An 8,568-nucleotide genomic window follows, 5' to 3' on the forward strand; every position below is an offset into this window, starting at 1 on the left:
AGAGATACACTATGATTTCACCTAAGTGACTCACCTAATGTCATGAACTGCATTAAGAAGGGAAGGAAGAAAGGAAGGGAGGGAAGGAGGGAGGAAAGAAAGAGAGAATGAGTGCCAGGGGCTTAGAATAGAGACAAATGTAGAAGTGGCTGCTTAACAGGCATGAGTTACAGTTTTACAAGATGAGAAAATCCCAAAGATTGGGGCACCTGGGTGGCTCAGTTGGTCAAGCGTCTGCCCCCAGGGTCCTGGGATCGAGCCCTGCATTGGGCTCCCTGCTCAGTGGGGAGTCTGCTTCTCCCTCTCCCTCTGCCTGCCACTCCCCCTGCTTGTGCTCTTTCTGTCAAATAAATAAAATCTTAAAAAAAAAAAGAAAATCCCAAAGATTGGTTTTCCAATAATGTAATTGCACCTAACACTTTAGTTAAAAATACTGAATATAGTAAATTTCATGGCATATACTTTCAACCACAATTAAGAATAAATTATGACACCTAAAACTGATACAGATATATGAGTTTTTAAAAATTACATTCAATTCGAAAAGGTGTTTCACTCTCAATGAGAATATGAATTAATCCACAAATAGCTGATGACATTAATTCCATATCACAACTCACCCAGGATAAAAGAGACAGGATAAAACAACCACTGACAACTAACCAAGAAAAGAAACAAACAAGGTAAGTCATGAACCAACAATGTACAGGTAACATTTATACAAACAAATACACACATAATTTTATTGGCTATTGACATATGGCTGATTTGTATTTCAATTAAGCCCTACACTGTCTTCTAAGTCCTGAGTTAAACATTGTTATCCAAAACTATAAAACATAGGGGCGCCTGGGTGGCTCAGTTGGTTAAGCGACTGCCTTCGGCTCAGGTCATGATCCTGGAGTCCCGGGATCGAGTCCCGCATCGGGCTCCCTGCTCAGCGGGGAGTCTGCTTCTCCCTCTGACCCTCTTCCCTCTCGTGCTGTCTCTCATTCTCTCTCTCAAATAAATAAATAAAATCTTTAAAAAAAAAAAAAGAGATATTCCAACTCTGACACAGAATGCCAAGGCTGTAATTCATCATTTAGAAGCAACAACCACAACAAACATTTCTGAATAAAGAAAGACCATGATTGCTTTAAAATTTGCTGAGTACCACTGCTATATAAAACATTTGAGTATTAATCATACCACAATTCAGATACATTTTGAGAAAATTATTTTAAGTAGTGCTTCCCAAATCATATTTGAAGGTGTGGTCTCTTGCTCGACCTTTGCGATTCACCTGTGTCATCTGCTTTACTCATTCCCACCTACCTGAATGTAAGGCTCCTTTCTCTTCACATCCTAGGGTTCCTTCTTGACTCCAAAGAGGTGAACAGGTCTGGCTTAGATTTTTTTTTATTTTTATTTTATTATTTTTTTAAAGATTTTATTTATTTATTTGACAGAGAGAGAGAGCACAAGCAGGGGGAGTGGGAGAGGGAGAAGTAGGATTCCGCTAAACAGGGAGCACAATGTGGGGCTCAATCCCAGGACCCTGGGATCATGACCTGAGCCGAAGGCAGATGCTTAACCGACTGAGCCACCCTGGTGCCCCAAAACTCATTTATTTTAAAAATAGGAATATGAATTTTGTTGAATTCTTTACATTTCAATCTAGTATTGTCCTCAGTAGAGAAGAGAGTACATTGTGGAATTCTAGAAAAATGGTTTCCCCAAATACTGTTACTGAGGAGTTCGAATGGAATGATTTTATGGCAGTTATAGGTTCTACTAGACTATGAAGAATGGCAACAACAATCCTTTTATTTTTTCTTTAAAGATTTTATTTATTCGACAGAGAGAGAGAGGGAGAGAGCACACAAGCAGGGGGAGTGGGAGAGGGAGAAGCAGGCTCCCAGGACCCTGGGACCATGACCTGAGCCTAAGGCAGACGCTTAATGACTGAGCCACCCAGGCGCCCCAACAACAATCCTTTTTAAACATTTACTAGTCACTAGATAGCATCATAACAATTTGTACAAGTTAATTCAAACAAACAACAAAAAAGAAAACACCAAGATAATTTGTTTCTCTTTTATGAGAGTATTTTGACACACATAAATGGAAGAAACTAGGTTTTAACCAGGTTTATCTGACCGAGAGTTTATATAATATAACACAGTGGTCTACATACAGAGACAACATTAAAGCAAAGTTTTGTAGGGACCAAGGGTACACTGCCCCAAGATAGGATACCTTGGCATGAACATTCTTTTGGAATAAAGGCAATTGATACCCTGGAGGCCCAAGAGAAACATACTCCCCTCTGTAACTATGTAAAGGAATCTAAATTGGGGGGTCTTTCTAAGAATATGGGATATTACCAGAGACAAATTTTATCTGGGTGACAGGGCAAGTATCTAATTAACAAACATCTGCTCTGCTTCTTTTTTTTTTTTAAGTGTTTGTTTGTTTGTTTGTTTATTTATAGTGTGCACAAGCAGGCGGGAAGGGCAGGAGAGGGAGAGAGAAAATCTCAAGCAGACTCCTGCTCAGTGTGGAGCTGGACACGGGGCTCTATCTTACCACCTGAGATCATGACCTGAACCAAAATCAAGGGTCAGACATTCAAATGACTGAGACGCCCAGGCACCCCTGCTCTTCTTATTTCCCTGTGAAGTGCATTTCTCCACTTGGAAGTCCCAGACTCACCTCCATACTTCAGGATGTCATAAATACCTCATTTTGCCTGAATGTCTTTGGGATTTCCATGTCTATGAGGGTTCCTTATACTTAGGAAATTTAATATGATCTGTTAATTGTCTCATTTCAACTGGATTCTTAGTCCATCTAGAAGGGCCTTGAAGGGGATGGGAATTAATGCTCCTGATAGGATCAACACAAAAATGAAGCCAGCATTGATCTTGTCAGTTCAGATGAAAGAATTCAAACTACAGGTCATATGGCTCCAGGCACAGCCGTACCAGCCAAGGAATATATTGCCTACGCTCAAGACATGGGAATGGAAACCCACTAGCTTATAAGTACTTAATCAGCACTACTCTACAGATATAACTACCAGATGCAACTAATAAAACCTCTAACATAAAGAAGAAAGGTATTTTTTCTCATTTGAAGTCTTTTGAGATGGGATACAACCCAGGCAATGAAGGGCAATGGAAGGCTGAATCCTACCTATAAATGTTTCTATGTAAAATAACATTTTTCTTTTTTTAAAACATTTTTATTTAAATTCAATTAATTAACATATAATGTATTATTGGTTTCAGAGGTACAGGCCTATGATTCATCAGTCTTATATAATATCCAGTGCTCATTACATCACATGCCCTCCTTGAATCATACCTTCCCCCTCCCCTCCAGCAATCCTGTTTAACATAACATTTTCAAATCTGCTTAAATCTAGAGAGATTTTTATGACACAATTTGATTTTCACATCAATAAAATGTTAGATATATAACAATACAAATGAAGGAACAAGAATTTAATCTATAGTGAAACAAATATGACACGTACAAAGCACATAGAGTGAAAACATGTCACAATAAATCGGAGACATCATTTTGCTCAGTCACTAAAGAAACCCCTTGACACTTCTAATTTCACACCATCAAATTTATTATTCTTGCTGATTTAAGAACACAAAACAAATACGGATCCTGGGGCTTACTTTCAGAGATACCAGCATAGATAACTTACTACAGTGATCCAATTTGGAAGTCAGTAGGGGCCAGTAAATCACAGTGTGAAAGAGTGAATGAGGTACTTTTTCCTTAGTGCCGTCAGGCTAGGATTATTATGTTCCTTAGATTTTCTCAAAAGGACTTCACATTTTCTCAAATACTCGGGAGAAACATATTTCCCTTCTGAGCCCTACGCTAGCACTGATGTGCTTTGGGCTTGAATATAGAAGAACACTGAAGTTTAAAATTTCCTTTAAAAGTTTATCCAAACTGGACTGTCTTGGCCTGAAGAGTATAACTGCCCAACCTGTACAATATTTGTTGTTAAAAATGGATTCAAGAGAAGTTCCTAGGAAATGCGGACATACTATATATACAAGTTGTTAGTTTAATATATCCCATTATATAGAGCACCAGAAGTAAAGCATTTATAAAGCAAGGAGCTTTTTAGGACTGTAATATTTGTGACCCCTTTACATTTATTCCGATACATCACAAATGTCACCGGCCCAAGACTTGGCCCATTTGGTCTCAACCTACAAATATATATGTAATCAAAAATTCATGTCAAAAAGTTATTATATTTTAACTTTTTTTTTTCTTAAAGTTATTTTTATTTATTTGAGAGAGAGAGAGAGAGAGAGAGCACAAGCTGGGGAGAGAAGCAGAGGGAGAGGGAGAAACAGGCTTCCAGCTGAGCAGGGAGCCCGATGTGGGGCTCGATCCCAGGACCCTGGGATCACGACCTGAGCCAAAGGCAGACGCCCAACTGACCAAGCCACCCAGGCACCCCAATTGTTCTATTTTAAATGAACAAAATAAAATTTAGAGTTAAACTGTTATGAAAAACAAAAAAGTTTAGTTTAAAAGGACTGTGCATATCAAAAATTTAGCTTTAAAAAGATTATGAAGGAGGGGTGCCTGGGTGGCTCAGTCATTAAGCGTCTGCCTTTGGCTCAGGTCATGATCCCAGGGTCCTGGGATCGAGCCCCACATCGGGCTCCCTACTCAGCTGGAAGCCTGTTTCTCCCTCTCCCACTCCCCCTGCTTGGGCTCTCTCTCTCGCTGTGTCTTTCTCTGTCAAATAAGTGAATAAAATCTTAAAAAAAAAAAAAAAGACTATGAAGGAAAAAGTGAAATGAGTCTTGACTACAGCACTTTCATTTTGCAATGAGAGAAACAAGGCATCTGGCTGGGAAGACCTCTCTTGGTAGAGGATCAACAATAACAAATTTCTTATTACTTGGTTGGAGTTTCATGATAAACTCATTTCAGTGAGGACTAGTCCTCTATTGGTTATAATAGGTTACAGAATCTGAGAATTTTGTGGTTCTGGTTGTGTGCTTGTGTAGTTGAAGTTGTTTTTTGGCAGCAATGGGAATCAGTGTGTCTGATCTAGCTCTCCACTTGCAGCCCATTAGGCTGCATGTTACAAAATAGGCTGGTGTTCAGTTATGACTTCAATAAAAGGAAGATGACTTTCTTTTCTAATACTGCATGGGCACCATATACTTTTGAGTCAGGAGAAGCAGACTGCAGGTCTATGGCACAGATGCATCTCCTTCTTAGAATTTTAAAATTCTTCACAATGTGGCCAATTTAAATGCTTGTTGCATTTTGTAGATAAGTTTCTGAATGAATCCAAAGACAAAGAACATTAGCTTCTCTCAGTATGGCAAGGTCAACTTTAGCACCCGGCAGCCATCCCACAGGGATTCCCATTCACAGTACAAATGATTTAGTTGCTCCATCAGGGGAAGCATAGAAGAATCAGCCACTTAGCATGCTGAGCACTTAAAATTTAGCCAGGCTAACTCCAGAGAAAACCAAGACACAAAATACAATCAATCATCTCCAGGGTGACATGAGGGACCAATCACTCTAATTAGCACATTCATTCACAGCTAAATCCCCTTAGGTAGTGCTGAGCATTTCAGCCCACCAGGATGGAAAATAAACCATCACAATGGGAAAAAAGTGATGGAGAACCACCTTTCAGCAATCTGGTAGGATTCATGTTTTACACACAAGGATTAGATATTTGCAAGTATCTAAATTAATAGAAAACTATACTAATGATTAAATTAATGCTGAAGTGGCCTAAATGAAGACCCCTTGAAATACTTAATTTGTGTACTTAAGCATCCTCCTTTAGAGAGCGATCTACTAAACTATACAAATTGAGTGGAATACCTATTTTGATTGCTACTAAGATTTTAAAGGAAACATTGACAAGATAGTATCCATGAAGGAAACAAAAAAGGGACCTACTGAAACAGTGACAAAAATTGACCTCAAAAATGTCAACTCCTGTAAAAGTACTTCATACTGCTCCACCATATTTTTATTTTATTAAGATGCCAGGAAGGGTGCCTGATTGGCTCAGCCAGTTAAGCATCTGCCTTAAGCTCAGGTCATGACCCTGGGGTCCTGGAATGGAGGACCTTGTCTGGCTCCTTACTCCTGATCCCTCTGCTCCTCCCCCCGGCTTGTGCGCTCTCTCTCAAATAAATAAATAGGATGCCAGGAAATGAGGAACTAAAATTAAATACTCTGTCAGAGAATAAGAATTCATGTCCCTTCAAAGACCCTTCTACCTGGACTAAGAATCAAATTGACAGGAGACATTAACAGGAAACTATCAAATTAAATATGTGAAAATACAGGGAGTCCACAGAGACATGGACATTCAAAAGACTGTCAGGTAAGATGAGGTGAAAATGTCATCTTGAACTAAGGAAAAGAGGGTCGGGACCTGGAGCTTCACAGGAAAGAAAAACCCTTCACAGGGTGGTAAGAAGAGCAACTATTTGGTAATTAGATGTTTGTCCTACCTTATAGTTGGGTAACTAAGATAAACTTTGTCACTGAAAGACCCTCCCGCCCCGCAATTTAGATTCTTCTATGGGGTTAAGGGGGGGTGGGGATGTTCTCTGGAGTCTGCAGGTTCTCAGGTACCTTCAGCTCAAGTTATCCACAGGCCAAAATGACACATTCGGGGGGTTGGGAGGACAGAGAGGCTGTCCTGATGCCATTCAGTTCCTCCATCTGAAACTTCCTTGGGAGTTTCACATATTAAAAGTTGACCTGATCGATTATTTCATGTCACTGATCCAACATTTTACTCCTGACAATAGGTCAGTTCAGTTAACCTCATTTCAGGAGCCAGTGATAAAGATGTACTTTTCAAAGTTAGCCCTGTGACACAAGTAATGTGATTAAATGAGGCATTTATATATATAAAGGCATTTATATATATAAATCAAATGAAATATGCTTCATGATCAGATAGACTATTAAGCCAGGTTCTGACTTCTAAGGGTAGCCAGTTGAGCACACTTCTGGATGTCAGATTTGAAGCATCTTCAGACAGAGTGAGGGCAGGTAGGGGTAACCTGACAGATCTTCCTTGTTTATAGTTTAAATGCTGTTGGTAGTATTTCAGTGGCCCATAGAGTGACAGCCCTAAGACTGTCTATGCATGAGCTATTATGACAATTTTTTTATCAAGTCATTCATATTTTTAAAAAAGATTTTATTTATTTATTTGACAGACAAGAGACATAGCAAGAGAGGGAACACAAGCAGGGGTAGTGGAAGAGGGAGAAGCAGGCTTCCCGCGGAGCAGGGAGCCCGATGTGGGGCTCGATCCCAGGACCCTGGGATCATGACCTGAGCCGAAGGCAGATGCTTAACGACTGAGCCACCCAGGTGCCCCTATCAAGTCATTCATATTACGTTTGCAGAGCTTCAGGAAAAGAGGCAATTTTAGTTCTCAAATGATTCCAAGTCAGAAAGGTGGGAGGCAAATAAAAATGTTTAGGGACTTGTAGCCAGCACCGGAGGACACTAGAAGAAATCAGGATGTAGTTCAGTTGATGAAGAACAGTATTAAAATCTAGTATCTATAAAGATGTGTTATTGAAATATAGTTTTTCTCTATACTTACCTGCATTTTTACCAAAGATAACCAAATTGACAGTAATTTGATTGCAAAACAAGTCTAAGTAAAAAAAAAAAATTGGCCTGATTATTCACATAAGTGCAGGAAGAATAGAGGTTGACCTACAGACTCTTTAAAAACAGCTTTCAGGGCTGTTTTCAGTCTGTTGGGCGTCTGAGTCTTGGTTTCGGCTCAGGTCATGATCTCAGGGTCCTGGGACCAAGACCCGCCTTGGGCTCCCTCCTCAGTGGGAATCTGCTTGTCTCCCTCTCCCTCTGTCTCTACCCTGATCCTCTCTCTCTCTTAAATGAATAAATAAATCTTAAACAAAACAAAACAAAACAAACAGCTTTGCTGGAACTTTTCATACGCAATCTCTAGATTGAACTTTCAATAGCTTCTCTAGGCCACAAGCCAAGCCAAATACTTGATACCAGACTGTCTACAATAACTACAGATTTGAGTGAATTTCTGTCTTCATGCAGTCCCCTAAATATCCTGAGGTTTCTGCAGCTGTTGGGAAGTGATCTTCCTTGCTCACCTGGTAAGCTGTGGGGAATTCTATAAGCAAAGTATCAGGCTGACATTTGCAAGGAGGCTTTATTGACTCGATATAGTTCAATCTTAGTTCCTTACAGCTGTCTCATCATATCTGAGTCTATGCAGCTCTTTCTTAGCAAGAACATTCTAGTCAAAGCCTTGGCTCTATAACCAGTGTTTGACTGTGTCTTACCACAATGAGAACAGATTTTTTACTGAAATTATGCAAATACACATATTGGCATAAAAATATAAGAATAGTTACTGAGATTTTCTGAATTCTGGAGGAATCAGGAATGGAGAAAAGATAAATCTTTCATTTTTTTTACAAAGGTATATTTTCTGCCACTGCTGCACGTCAGTTAAAAGTTTTCTTATATTTGTAAAAAACAAAA

Source organism: Halichoerus grypus, chromosome 15 (assembly GCF_964656455.1).
Source record: "Halichoerus grypus chromosome 15, mHalGry1.hap1.1, whole genome shotgun sequence".
Classification (NCBI taxonomy): Eukaryota; Metazoa; Chordata; class Mammalia; order Carnivora; family Phocidae; genus Halichoerus; species Halichoerus grypus.